The sequence below is a fragment of the Drosophila montana genome, unplaced genomic scaffold, assembly GCF_035044405.1.
Source record: "Drosophila montana isolate Dmon_TW-CO22-7 unplaced genomic scaffold, ASM3504440v1 contig_402_1, whole genome shotgun sequence".
Classification (NCBI taxonomy): Eukaryota; Metazoa; Arthropoda; class Insecta; order Diptera; family Drosophilidae; genus Drosophila; species Drosophila montana.
In genome coordinates, this window is record NW_026998739.1 from 6709551 (window position 1) to 6723077 (window position 13527).

At 41.4% G+C, this 13527-nt stretch overlaps 1 long non-coding RNA gene across 3 annotated transcripts in view; it reads right to left on the reverse strand.

Annotated features, from left to right (window-relative positions):
* The window catches only part of LOC135439306 (uncharacterized), a 45950-nt gene that overhangs the window by 18546 nt on the left and 13877 nt on the right, over positions 1-13527 (reverse strand). For all 3 annotated transcript variants that reach the window (XR_010438032.1, XR_010438031.1, XR_010438030.1), the window contains exon 2: positions 8741-8871. This is a non-coding gene — a long non-coding RNA (uncharacterized LOC135439306). The remainder of the gene's footprint in view (positions 1-8740; positions 8872-13527) is intronic.

Consider the following 13527-nt stretch of genomic DNA (forward strand, 5'->3'; position numbering starts at 1 on the left):
CCTAACAATTTGTGTGGAGCAGGCGACTCCTGCTGCAGCTTGCAACAACACGTGGCACTATAATAAATCTTGCCCAGCAAATGTTTTGCACGTATGCGGATGTAACCTACAAACAGACACAAGAGGACGAAAAAAAAAGAAATAAATAGACAAAAGTCGACAGGACATACAGGACCTGGAGACAAGTATGTGACGTGTGTTTTGACTTGGGTTTTGCTGGCCGTCTGTCGCCGGCCGCAGCACGTGGCGTATGAGCAACGTGTGTGAGTGTCACATGACCTTTGCAGGCCTCAAATTCTTGTTGTACAAATAAATAAGACAAATATTTTGAAACCCAACACAAAATAAGCTCAATATATATATGTGTTGTCAAGTGTTGTCTGAAACTTTTTTGCAGCAATTTTAAATTGTGATATTTACTTCTTTCTTGTTCTTGTTATTTGATTTGCGTTTAATTTATTGTGCCGGGCCGCAGAGTCTGCCTCTTCCAAATCCAATATCCTTTCGGACTGTCAAAAGTGTGGCCCTACCCAAAATGCTTACTGCTGAGCTAACTTCCCCTTGAACTCTACTTACGTCTTGCTCTAAATTGAGTACGTGTTGTTCTAGCATTTGGACGTGTTTGGTAAATAATAAGTGCACATGTGCGTATGTGTGTGTGTGTGTGTGTGTGTGTTGTGTGTGTTGGGCAAATTCAGCCTGTTGTTGTCCCGAAGTTGGCAACATATTTCCACTTTTATGGATTTTCAAACGTGTCTGATTGCCATCTAATGTCACTTAGTTGTTTTCATTTTATTGCACTTATTTCGCAGATCTGTTTTGTATGTAATTTTGAAGTTTCAATTCAAACGAAAGATTGTGCAGGTAGAGAGCAGGTTTCAAGACCATAATACGGCTTGGGAGTTGTACATGGAACAGCTTTTCTCATATGCAAATATTTTTAAAATAAAATTACCAAAATATTAGGCAATAATAAGAAATTACTGGAGAAGTAAATTCATAAGTAAATGGTTCTTAACTTTCATTATTCATAGCTACTTTTTCTCTATACTTTCTTAAACTATTTAATTCGGATTCGTTTTCAATAAATTAATTAAGAAGAAATTTAAAATTTCTTAAACTCTTATTCCTAAAGATTTCCTTCATTTTTCTTCTACACTTTTAGGAATTTTCGATGCCAATATGGGATATTTTATAGGATTTCAGAGGGACAAATGTATCTGCAGTCTGGCATTTGAGGTTTTGAGTTATTATGCAAATTGTGCTTAAAGGTGGCAATTCGTGACGCAAAAACTTACACGCACACACACACTGCCCCCTAGGAACACACACCCCCTCGCCTACGGCACTGATATTTTTAACTCCATTGCCATTTTTCATGCATGCCACATGCGGTGTCGTTTTTCGCATTTGCGTTGTTAATATTTCGTAATGCCGGTAAAAATCACAGCATGTGGCCGAAGCACAAAAAAAAATATATAAATAAATGAAAATAGAAAAAAATACCCTAGCATACAATGTGCGCGGCGCTGACGGCGCATGCAAAAATCGGCGCTTGTTCCCGTTGCCGAGGCCCATTGTGTTGCACGTTTTTTTTTGGCACCATGCGGCGTTTGTGCTAAGAAAAAATCTGTTGCATACTTTGTGGAGCTAACAAAAATCTTTATATGTATATTCAGGCATCCCGCAATGCCAGAAAAAAATTGTACATAAAATAATGGAAGTGCGTAAAATGACGCTTTTAAAAAAGTTTTTGTTTTTGGTAAATTTATTGAATAAGGCAGCGTGCACAGAGTTAAATGGCACAAACGTGAAAAAAACTAGAGAACTGAGTAGTACGTAAAACGTGATAATTTGCATAGAATACGCCTACCTATGAAGAAGGCCCGCCATGAGAGCCATGCATGACACGCTTGAGGAAGTGTCTTGCTGGCTGTCTTGCAGCTTGAGCTAATTGGGCATTTTGATTAGACGATGTTCGACATGGTCTAGACAAGACACAATCGATGACATGTCACCAGAGATGTCTTGCATGCTTGTACGTTATGGCCTCGAAGATGTCACTCGGCTGCTTAGCCAAAAATTAAGCTTACTTTCGCTTCATCAGAGTTTGGTGTATGAGTATAACGCATACTCAGACTGCCAGACTGCGTCTACTCGTTGCAGATCTCTGACACAATACACACAAACACACGCACACACACACACACACACACACACACAGGCGGCTGTAGCTGCAGCTGGAGAGAGAGGTGTGTCTACACCTCTGGAAGCTGGAGGCAATAATTTAACTTCAACGCAGCAAGACATGCAATTTAATTTTAACAAAACCTGACATTATCACACGAGCCAAACGGGCCAACATACAGTTGGGGCTGCTGCTGCTGTTGTGAGGTTGAGGGGCGGGAAAGAAGAAGAAGCAAAAAGAGGTTGTGCTGCAGCGCAACGTAGCTGCAACACAAAGTTAGTAACATAATAAGTAGCAATTTTCGGTTTCCGTTTTCCGGGCCAAGCGGCAGCGGCAGCGCCAGCAACCTACCATAAAAATACATAAAATTGCGCCAGAAATAAAAGAGTGAGAGGTGGCAAAGAGGAAAAGCAGACGAAAAAGCAACCCAAAACGAGAATGAGAAACATCAGCCAAAAGGCAGCAGCGGCAACAGCCTGCAGTTGGGTACTGTCTGGAGAAGGAGGGCGGGGGGCGGGGGGCGAAGGGCGGAAGGAGGCGTGTCTGGCTGCCAAGAAAAGTCGTCGCGCATGCAGAGTAAATTGGAATTTTATAGTTGCAACTTCTGCAGAGGCTGGCAAAGGTGCAAGTTGCAGCTCAAAGCCCAGTTATGCTGCCAGCCTTAATCAAGATTGCCAGAAAATGATTTCGCCAAGAATTCGCCAATTTGGGAAAAGGAAATGCTGAAGTTTTCTAGAACATAAATGTATTATAATACTATATTTTAAATATTTTAAGAGCTATTTACTTTTGGTTAACGATAAGATGTTCACTGTTTAGGTAATAGAAAGTTTTTAGGTAAATAGAAAGTTTGTCTGTTTTCGAGAACAGCCCAACTTTTGATCAGCAGAAAGTCGTTTCATACCCCTCTAACTTCAACCTACAGAAACTAATATAACTGCAATAAAACTCTAAAAAAGTTGCTTTGTTTTTTGGCGAAAACATTTACGGAAACATCCCGCTAAGCACAGGCAAATGAAGATGCCGCCGCCGTCGGCGAATGCGGCTAAATTAGTTGCAGGCCACAAAACAGTAAAAGAGAGGAATGGCGGGGGAGAGGAATGAGGGGGGGGGGGGGGGTATCTGGACCGAAAGTTAGTCAAAGCAGCGCGGACGTTGAGGACAACAAAGGTTGTCATTTCGCCTGGGCTCGTTAGCATTTTACAACACTGGCGCAGTCGGCGCATCACGTGTACAGCCCACATAACCGAACGACCGACCGTCCACCCGTCCGCCCGCCCGCCCGCCCTCTGCTCTAAGATGATTTGTGACCAACTTTTTGCCGACGCCCCTGGCAGCCATTTTTGATATTATTTCAGTTGCCGCTGCTGCTGCTGCTACTGCTGCACTTCCGTTTCCGTTTGCGCCAGCGAGTTGCAGCGTTGCATGTAAATGTAGTTTTTTGATCGCTTATCACAGTGTGCATCTTTGTGTGTGTATGTGTGTGTGTGTGTGTGGGGGGTGCGTGTGTGAGGGTGAAGAGAGTTGCCTGGCATAATGTGGGGTGACTGTTGATTTCATCTTTGTTGCTGACTTGTTGACTTTGCCGGGGTTAACTGTTGAAATGTTTATGACTTCATTGTGCTAATAAAAGATATCATTTTCATTGTGCGGCAGGTGGTTGAGTCAGTGCGAGATATAGAGAGAGAGAGCGAGAAAGACAGAGAGAGAGAGAGAGAGAGAGAGAGAGAGAGAGAGAGAGAGAGGGAGGGGCAGTCTAAGGCACGTGCATGAGTGGCAGGTGAAAATGAAGAGCTTTTCGCTTTTTTTATGAACTGCATAAAAATGCTTGGAATTTAGAGTATGTGATTTGTAGAGCTATCAAAAAAATTGTTACTTTGCTGCTTGTTCTTTCTTCTCTTTCACTCTCTCTCTCGCTCTCTCTGGAAAACACTTAAGGATCAAGCTATGTTTCCTTGCTTGTTTTATAGTGGCCATAACCTATAAGAATAATTTTTAATTTCGTACCTGAAATACCTTTGTTGATATATTGGGCATAGTTCGGAAACACTCCACTCTCGTTTATTCAATCACAACTTTGATTCCAATAATTGCAAGGATTACTTGCCTAGGGCAGACTTTTGCATACTTTTCTTATAAAACAGCCAGAAATACAGACAGATGTGGCCACATGAACTCAGCTCAACGTCCTACTTATAGTAATGTCCACATTATGGATGCCTTCCCTGATGAGCTCATGCACTTCTTAGAGGAGTTTTCGAAGGTGCTGGTTCAAACCCCCACAAAACAATGCACACTCTATCCCGCGTACTTTTTAAAAATTCTCAAACGTTTCCTCCTCTTTTATGCATAAGAATACCTTTGTGTTACCTCGAGGGCCTCTAACAAAAAGAAAATCCCTTTGAAGTTCCTCCCTCTCCACCACTCTCTCTCTCACTCTAGTTCTCTCTGTCTCTCTCACTCTCTCCGTCGAATGTCATTCTCATGCACTGTCTAAAAAATAATCAGATTAGCATACGTTTAACGCGGCAAGCGCACAAGCCACAAGCCGTAACCCAAGCCGAGAGCAACAACTGGCAAGGGGGAAAAGCGCTGGAAAATCAGCAGCTCGTGTCAAAAGCATCAACCGATGCCGACTAGCCAACAAACAACGCGGCATATACGCAATGCAATGCAATGCAACGCATTTTGGTTTTTGCCAGCCTGCTGCAGCCACCGCACCTGCCCCGCCACCCGCTAAGCCGTGCCTGGTCAGCGCGGCTAATGCGGCGTGAATATGCAACGTGGACAACGGCAACCTCTGCGGCAACAACAACAACAACAACAGCAGCAACATCAGCGGTCCACGTTATCATCATCAATGCACGAGGCCAGGTCAAAATATTTGTGCACCACCCAGCTAAAACCCACTCCCCGCCCCCAGCCCAGCCCAGCTAATGTGCGGTCTGTTGGTCGTCGAAAGATTAGCCAAGGCTTCAGCTCTGCGCCCTTTGCTTGCTGTGCGCGTGTGTGCGCGTGTGTGTGTGTGTGCGTGTGTGTGTGTAGCGTGTGTTTTGGGGCTGAAAAATCAAAATTGCGGCACGCGCAGATTGTCTGGCATTTTATTACCTGGAATGTTGACGCTGAAGCTGTAGAAATGATTGAGATTGAATGACATGCCAGCGCTGATGACAAGCCAGAGACAGAGACATGCCTTTACACACGCACACACACCCTTACACACACACACACAACCTCTAAAATATGCAGAAAAGCAGCGCTGCGCCAAAAAAAAAGGTTAAAAAGCAAATGCCATTTAAATGCAAAGCATATTTTTGGCAACCGAAATGACTTGAAAACGTGTTAAAAGCGACTGCGGCAAGTGGCAGGTGGCAAGTGGCAAGCGGCAAGTGAAACTTGAACAAGGCACCTGTAAATAATCAAGCTGACATGCGTAAGCTACCCAGGGCCCAACATATGGCAATGCCTGCTAGGCACTAGCATATCATTTTGATATTTATACAGAACTGGGAATACCCTCAATGTGACTGTTCTCACCCTGCCTCGCTCTCTCTCCATACACAGTAAAAACAGATAGAATAGTTAATAGAAGTTAATTCTAAAGATAGTGTCTGATACTAAAGTATTATATCAAAAGAAAATAAATAAAAATGAAAATAATTACATGATTTCGAAATACTTTAAAACCTACGATATTAACAACTTTGAGCAGCTTGTGCAACCGTTTACAAATATTAAACAGAGAGATTAAACTTAAGCCCTTTCATTTGCAACATTTTAGATTCATTCATCTATACACTCTCAGATACACTCTCAGAAACAAGTTCCGATTACTTGTGGCAAATAAACATTAATTTATTTAATTGCAGTTAAATATGAAGCTTGGCTTAAATAACAATGACACCAAACGCAAATTTTTTCTTTATATAACACTGGAACACTTTTGAACCGGTTCACAACACATAAAGCTGAAGAAGAAGAAAGACAAACAATTGGCCTCTCCCCCTGGTTAGTTGCCCCAACAACAAACCAAATGCTCATTTGCACATTTGGCGAGGGTATCAGAAAAAGAGATGTGAAAAGTGAGAAAAGAAAAGGAAACTGCGCGACAGAAGAGAAAAGTGGGATGAGAAAAGAAAACTGCGCCTGAGATGTCGTCGTGACTTTTGAGCTGTCAAAAACTTTTGGTGCTGTCGCCAAATGTTCCCACGCCTGCTGTGAAAGTGTGTGTGTGAGAGTCTATGTGTGTGTGTGTGTGTGTGTGTGTGTGTGGGAGTGTGTGTGCGAGTAAGTGTGTGCTGGCATTGAGCTGTTTGTTTTTTAATTGTTTGCACTTAAGTAGAATTTGCCATCTTTTGTATGTTTGTCTGCGTCTGTCTCTGCGACTGTGTGTGTTTCTGTCTGTGTGTGTGTGCTTGCTTGGGGGTTATGACTTTTGCGAAAAGTCGTTAAGAGAGCGCTCAAAGAAATTACAGCTACAAAGTATGATATGTTTGGAAGGAAAGGTATGAGATGCAAATGAATGCGAAGATTATGTGAATGTGCGATATAAAAGAAAAATGACAGCATTTAAATACCCCGAAAAGAAATTCTTTGATGATTGTTTACATTTTGCTGTAGACAAAATAAATGCCTGAGCTAATTGCAGTTGCAGTACAAATAATATAATTAATTATGATTATGCTTAATTAAAGAAATATTACGCTAGACTAAATGAGGTTTATATATACGTTGGTTTTTCTTTAATATGATTATTATATTTTTTAATTGAAAATCAAACTTGATTTATTTTCACATATATTATAATTAGTTTATAAATTCTTTGCATCAATCTGTATAAAGTTGCTTTAATATTGATACTTTATTGATTAAGTTGCTCTCAAATGTATTTGAATATAAAGTTCTTTGAATCCATAAAAATAATTACTAAACGATTGAAGATGTGGCACACACACACACACATGAGTCTCTTTAGAGACTGTTGAAAGACATGCCCCACACACACACACACACGTGCACACACACCTGCGCACATATCTGAATGGAGCAGCAATCAAATGGGATGGCAATTGACTTATCTGTGCGGTCAGGCAATGGCAAAATGTTTGCCCCGACAAACATTACAATCTGCAACGCTCCGAATCTCAATCCCAATGCCAATCCAAAAACCAAACTAAACCGAATCGAATCGAACCGAAAATGCAATCGGATCGTTGGCGTAGTCTTTGGTAAATTGATACACACATCAACGTTGCTTGCAACGTTTCGTTGCAATAGCCGCAAATCTTTGCGTAAATCAAGCAAAATGCAAATTTTACTAAAAGCAAAAGAGCACGCAAAATAACAGAAGATATCTGTGAATTGCCGAAGATTAAATACCCTTTTAGGCACAGCAAAATCGAAAAACATGCTGCTGAATTTGAACCGGCGACCTTTTACTAGTTAGTCTAATGCTCAGACGCGTTAGCAGCACATGTACAAGTTGTCAAGATTTTCCTTCACTGTTCTATTCGACCCAAAAGAAGGCTTAGGTTCAAATTTCAGATTCTTAGTTCCCATAGTTTTGGTCTGTTGCCAATCAGTCGGCCAGTCGATCCCTTTTATATATTTATATGGATGGGTTCGGGGAAGTCTGCTTGGCTTACAAATGTCGTGCTCAAATTTGAATACCCTTCGCGAGGGTAAATAAAAATGTAACGTTCGACCACAAAGAGAACTGGAGAGAAATAAAAAAAAAAAATGTGAGAAAAACAGGGCGCAACCGACAAACAGAGAAAACACAGAAAGCTGAAAGAAAATCGTTGTGCAGCTCAAATGGCTGCCAGGTAAAACGATAAAAGGAACGTGGAAAAGGGTGGAAAAAAAAAGGAGCAGCAGGAGCAAAAGTGCCGCAAAGTGTGCAACGTTTTGGGCAAAGCAAAGTTCTCGACCAACAAAACCTTATTTATCACACGTAACGCCACCTCCGACCTCCGCCCCCTCGCTGCTCTCTATCCCCCTCGCCTGGCAATTTTTCGAACCCATTTTCGGTTTTAGGAAATCGCATACGAATGCTGCCCAATTGGATTTGGTTAGCCCGTGTCCTGCCCTGTCGAGCACCTGGCCAACAGCTGCTGCCTGCATCCACTTGCACCTGGCTCTAACATTTGGTTTTTGGTTACTTTCCCGCATGCCGCCACCCTCCCTCCCGCTGCTTTGCTCGAGATGTTAAGAGCGTGAAAACTGGCAAATACAACTCGCACAATTTTGCGCAAATTTGGACCGACTTTGGACTCAAATTTCGTTTTTGGACTTTGATTTGGTTTGATTATTTTTTTTTTGGTTTTTCGTGGTTTCTAATTTTCAGTTGAGTCCGAGACGAAGGGAAGTTGCTTTTTTCTGTGGTCACTTGATTTTTACCAGTGTAAAGTTGTGCCTCTATTTGACTGTGAGATCAGCGACTTTGCATATTTGAGCTTTGGATGCTTACAATTTGAAACATTTTAGTTCAATTTTTAGAAGGCACAAAAATATTTTCAGCAATATAACAAATGGAAATAAATTATTACTCACTCAGTACTCTGACATATTTTCCGACTGGTGTCGTGATTTCCTAATTATTGTAAAACTTATTCCATCCAATGTTCATTTATTTTGACGAGTTCCATTTCTTAAATTCCTCGTTTAAATTCGTGTTTTGGGATCTGAAAATATATAGTAGGAATATAATGAATAAGATAATTATAAAATATGTAATTTTTTTATCCAAATCGCATTCGACGAGTCAGGTCAAATAATAATGCAGGCAACAATTCTTAATGTTTTTCTACTGCATAATTTTTACACTTATTTTCCACAATTGACAGTGGATTACGTTAGGTCTACTAAATATGTATTGTAGCAGAGACTGCTGAATGTGATCAAAAAACAATTTAATCGAAAATTGCATCCTTAAGCCATTAAAAAACTGTCCAAACAGTCAGTTGCTTATCGTAACGTGCAAATTATATATGATTAAGCTCTTCTTACTTTTGCTTACCTCAGCAGCTGCAATAACAAAAGACCACTTAAAAGTTTTGATACATGTGCAATACATACATAGAAAAGGCTTAGATTCACCCTTTGAGCCTGAAGCTCATCTTGCAATCTAACTTTTAACGTAAATATGAACATTTTCGTGCAATTCGAAACTTTTATATTTGCTCTTCTCCTCAGAATTGAGCTTCTGCTTCTTCTAGCCAAAGCACCTAATCAGTCACTTTGAAGATTGCCGCTCCAACTTATTTTGATATATATACCAGCAACTATATTTCATTGTTAGGTTTTCTTGCAGCTGGCACCTGGCTGGCAACTGGCTGGCACCTGGCTGGAGGCCCTTCAACTTTTCGCTCGTTTTAAGTTTAAACAAAATGAAATTTCACATGCAATTTAACGTAACGAAGTCGCTTCTGCGGGCCATTTTTACCTCATTTAATTAAGCAATGGCCGCGAAGAGGCAAAGGGGGGTAGGCGGCAGGTGTGAGAGCGGCATGTTATATTTCAATTAGTTGGTCGGAAAAGAAGCTGCCACTAAGTGAAGCCATACAATGGCCAAAATGTGGGCGAGGAGGTGTCGGGCGGCGGTAAATGGGCGTTGCAAGCAACCTGTGCAAAATAATTAACTGCATGCAACAATTTGCATGCCACGCCTAACTAGCAACTGCGGCAACTCTGCCAACTGCCAATCGAGAGTGACAGACGAGGCTCGGCACGGGCTCTGCTCTGGCCTGGACTGGGGCTCCGGTTCGGGCTCTGGATCTGACTCTCACTCTGGCGAAACGCTGATGAGGCATCGCGTGTGCAGAGCGCCAAAATGAAAATCTGCATTTAATTTATTGATACAACAACAGCAACAAAAATCAGTGAGAGGGCCATTGTAAAGCACGACTAGCAGATACCCTGTGCACAGCCAAGAGTTGCCTTCAATGGAAATTCGAACTTTCTCTGACGGATAGGGTATTGATTGGGTGATATTCGAGAAGCTAAGCTCTAGCTCTTAAACTGAATGAGATATGCTCAAATAGCGTAAATTCTAAATCGATCTCAAAGTAAACTACATAAACTTGAGAGTAGGACCTCTGCTGTCAACCAATATACTCGCTTTTGGCCACTTGCAGTGGTTACAGGGTATAACAGCAGCAACAAAAACGTTGACAGGCAACAACGAAAGTTTTGTTGAGGCTTTTTATGGGGCGCTGCACGGCGGTGGCGCCTAAATGTATGCAGCGTAAATTGTTAAATGCGCGCTTAATCTGCATGTGACTCGGATAAGGGGTGGGGAAGGGGGCGGCGGAGGGAGTAGATAGGTTGAGATATAGGCTGTACGCCTAGTGGGGCGTGGCCGTGTTTGGCTATGCTGCTGACTGCCACGAAATTGTTTCATTTGCCCATTAAAATGTACAGGCGCAAATTTAAGCACTTTATTGGTTTTTCGTAACGCCCAACCACCTCCCCACCCCTCCCCTTCTCCTGCCCCCGCCTACCCTTCTCTACACCATTAGCAGACTTGCAACATGCCACAATGGCCCAGCGCTGCGGCTGTTTGCCACGTTTGCATATCTGTTTTTCATGTTCACAATCGCTAATCGTTTGCGTCTGTTCGACTCAGTGTCCAGCCTGTGTCTGATATTGAGGAAATTTTGGAAAGGTCGCTTTCCATTTTTGGGCATTGCGCGACTTTAAAGCAGACAACTAACTAACTAAAATTTGAATTAACCACAAGCCAGTCTGCAGTATCTGCTCTGAGTAGCATTTAAAGCCTTTCTTTTCGTCATTCGCTTTCCTAACAAACATGAATGTTCGCTTTAAGCCTAACAACTAAATGCTTTTATTTTGCAGTATTATTTTGAGGCGCTTTCCCATTTCCTCAGTAGCAAGCACTCATAAATTTAAGTTGCTCGCTGACGTCACTCGTTTATTATTTTTAGTTTGGACTAAAAAATGTTTTGTTGACTTTAGTTTTTTTGTTTAGCTTCAGCTTTGAACTGCACAGTTTTTGGCAGTTTTTGGCAGCAGGCCAGAGAGAGGTTCTTATACAACTAGTCTTTCTATATATCTATTTGTTGGAGCCCTAAAAGCGACTCGTCGACCTTTTTGATTAGATTACGCAACGTAAAACTGGTTTGCAAATTGAATAAATGACTTTTGTGTTGCCAATATAAAACGTGTCTGCAATTTTTGATTAGTCAACAAGCCAGCGCGTGGTAGACGAGCCCTGCAACCCCCCTGCAACCCCCCCCCCTAAACTCAAAAAGCCCAACCAAATGCCTGCAAAAAAATGTTTTTAGCTTGAATTTTGCGCTGGCCCAGGACACACAGGACTCTTTACCCTCTTTTTGGGGGAGCAGGGGGGCACGCAATGTCATTTGTCAATTTTGCTCGGGTCATTTTTGGGTGATCGCTTTGTGGTGTACGTGAGCGCTTGTTGTTGTTCTTATTGCTGTTGTTGTTGTTGTTAATGTTTGTGGACCAATTAAAATTCATTAAACGTAAATTAACATGGAAGTCGGAACGCATTATAAATTAGGTGGAGCAGCACGGAACACAGCAATGAAGCGCAGCGAGTTGCAGGCAAACAGAATTTGAAATTGGCTAAAAATTGTTTTGACAGTCGGTTTGCCTTTATTTTGGACAGCTGCGATACAAGACTTATAGAGATAGGGACAGAGAGAGAATTCTATCGAAATGTACGAATAAAAAGGTACTAGAACTTTTGAATAAAGAAGTTAACGAGTTAAAAGTTTTGAAACTATAACGGAAATATTAGAAAACTAGACTCGAAAAGCAACTGCTGGAAGCCTATAAAAAGTAAATAGAAAATTCAGAAAAACTTGATTTTTATGGAGTATACTAGCGGGTATTGCCCGGCCTTGCCCGTTGAACGTTTATTTTAGATATTACATTTCCACTAAGTACACGCCCTGTTGATGTACAATTCTATTTAAAAATAATAATAATAAAGAATCAAGTGTTGGAATTAAAGTTTTCCGCCCATGTTAGTCGTGCGGTGAGAATCTTGAAGCTGAAGTACAAACTTTCGTTCATTTCCCTCCCAACAACGTATCAAATAAATTTTCACAAAGATCTTTGAAAATGAGTTTGAGGCCGATCGGATGGTAAACAAACAAGTTTCATACAAACGTTATTCTGTCAGTCAGTCAGTCAGTCAGACAGTAAGTTAATCAGTCAGTCAGTCAGTCAGTCAGTCAGGACACACGGTTGTATATAAAGAGATAATAGCTACGACTTTCGATTTAGTTCTTTCCACAAAACAATGGGAAAAACCTTAAGAATATTGAATATACATATATTCATAAATGATAAAAAAAAAGGCAAACAATAAATAAATATAAATTACAGGGTATTCTTATAAGAAAAAGTCTACATAAAAAGTGAGCTGGGAAAGTGAATATTCAGAACTGATCTACCCGTGGGTATCGTATAACATCATGGTAAATAAATTAATATAAAGACAACGCAGAGTTATTTTATTCATTTGGCATACAAAGGTGTGTCGTCTTTCTCTCTCTCCTCCTCCCCCTCCCCACTCTCTACAGCTCTTCCCTTTTATATGGCTGGCTATTTCTCGGCAATTCGTTTGCCAACTTTCGCGAAACGTTAAAATCCAATTCAAGCTTAATGAGCTGTGTAATATTTGCATTTCGTTCACACGCTTAACACTAATTTGTGCACTTCGTAGGGCCAAAAAACTGGGCAACGATTTGATTTTTCTTGGCAAAGTGCCGCAAAAAAAAAGACCGGAAAAAGCTGAAAGGACGCCCCGTGCAGCAGAACGGGCGGTTCCCTATTTTTTTGCGGACATGGCAATTGCTTGTCGAACCAGATGTAAGAGTCGAAGAAAGGGTAGCTGCAGGCGAGGGGGTTAGAGAGTGTGCGGGTGTGTACTGTACACTGAGAAAAACCGTAATGGGAGGCCAAAGAGTTTGGCATATTGGATTAGTCTGGTTGTCAATCGTTGGCGCACATAAATCTATTACGGATTGTGCAAAAAGCGTAACGGAAACGCAAAACGGAAATCAAAAGCCATAATTCAATATTAAATCACTCATACGCCAGGTTAAACCAATTGCAGCAGCACCCGAAATGGATTTTTTGGCCAACAATTAGTGTGGCAGTTCGAGTTATGAGTCATGAGTGTGTTTGCGTGTGTGTGTGTCTGTGTGTGCAGCTTTTAGCCAAATGAAAACCTCAAATGCCTTGCGCTTTGGCCAATGGCAAAGTCCTCCTTGGCCAAAATCAAAATCAAACAAAATATTTCAAAATAACAAATGTGTCCTCTGCTCCACAGAGGAGCAGCTTCG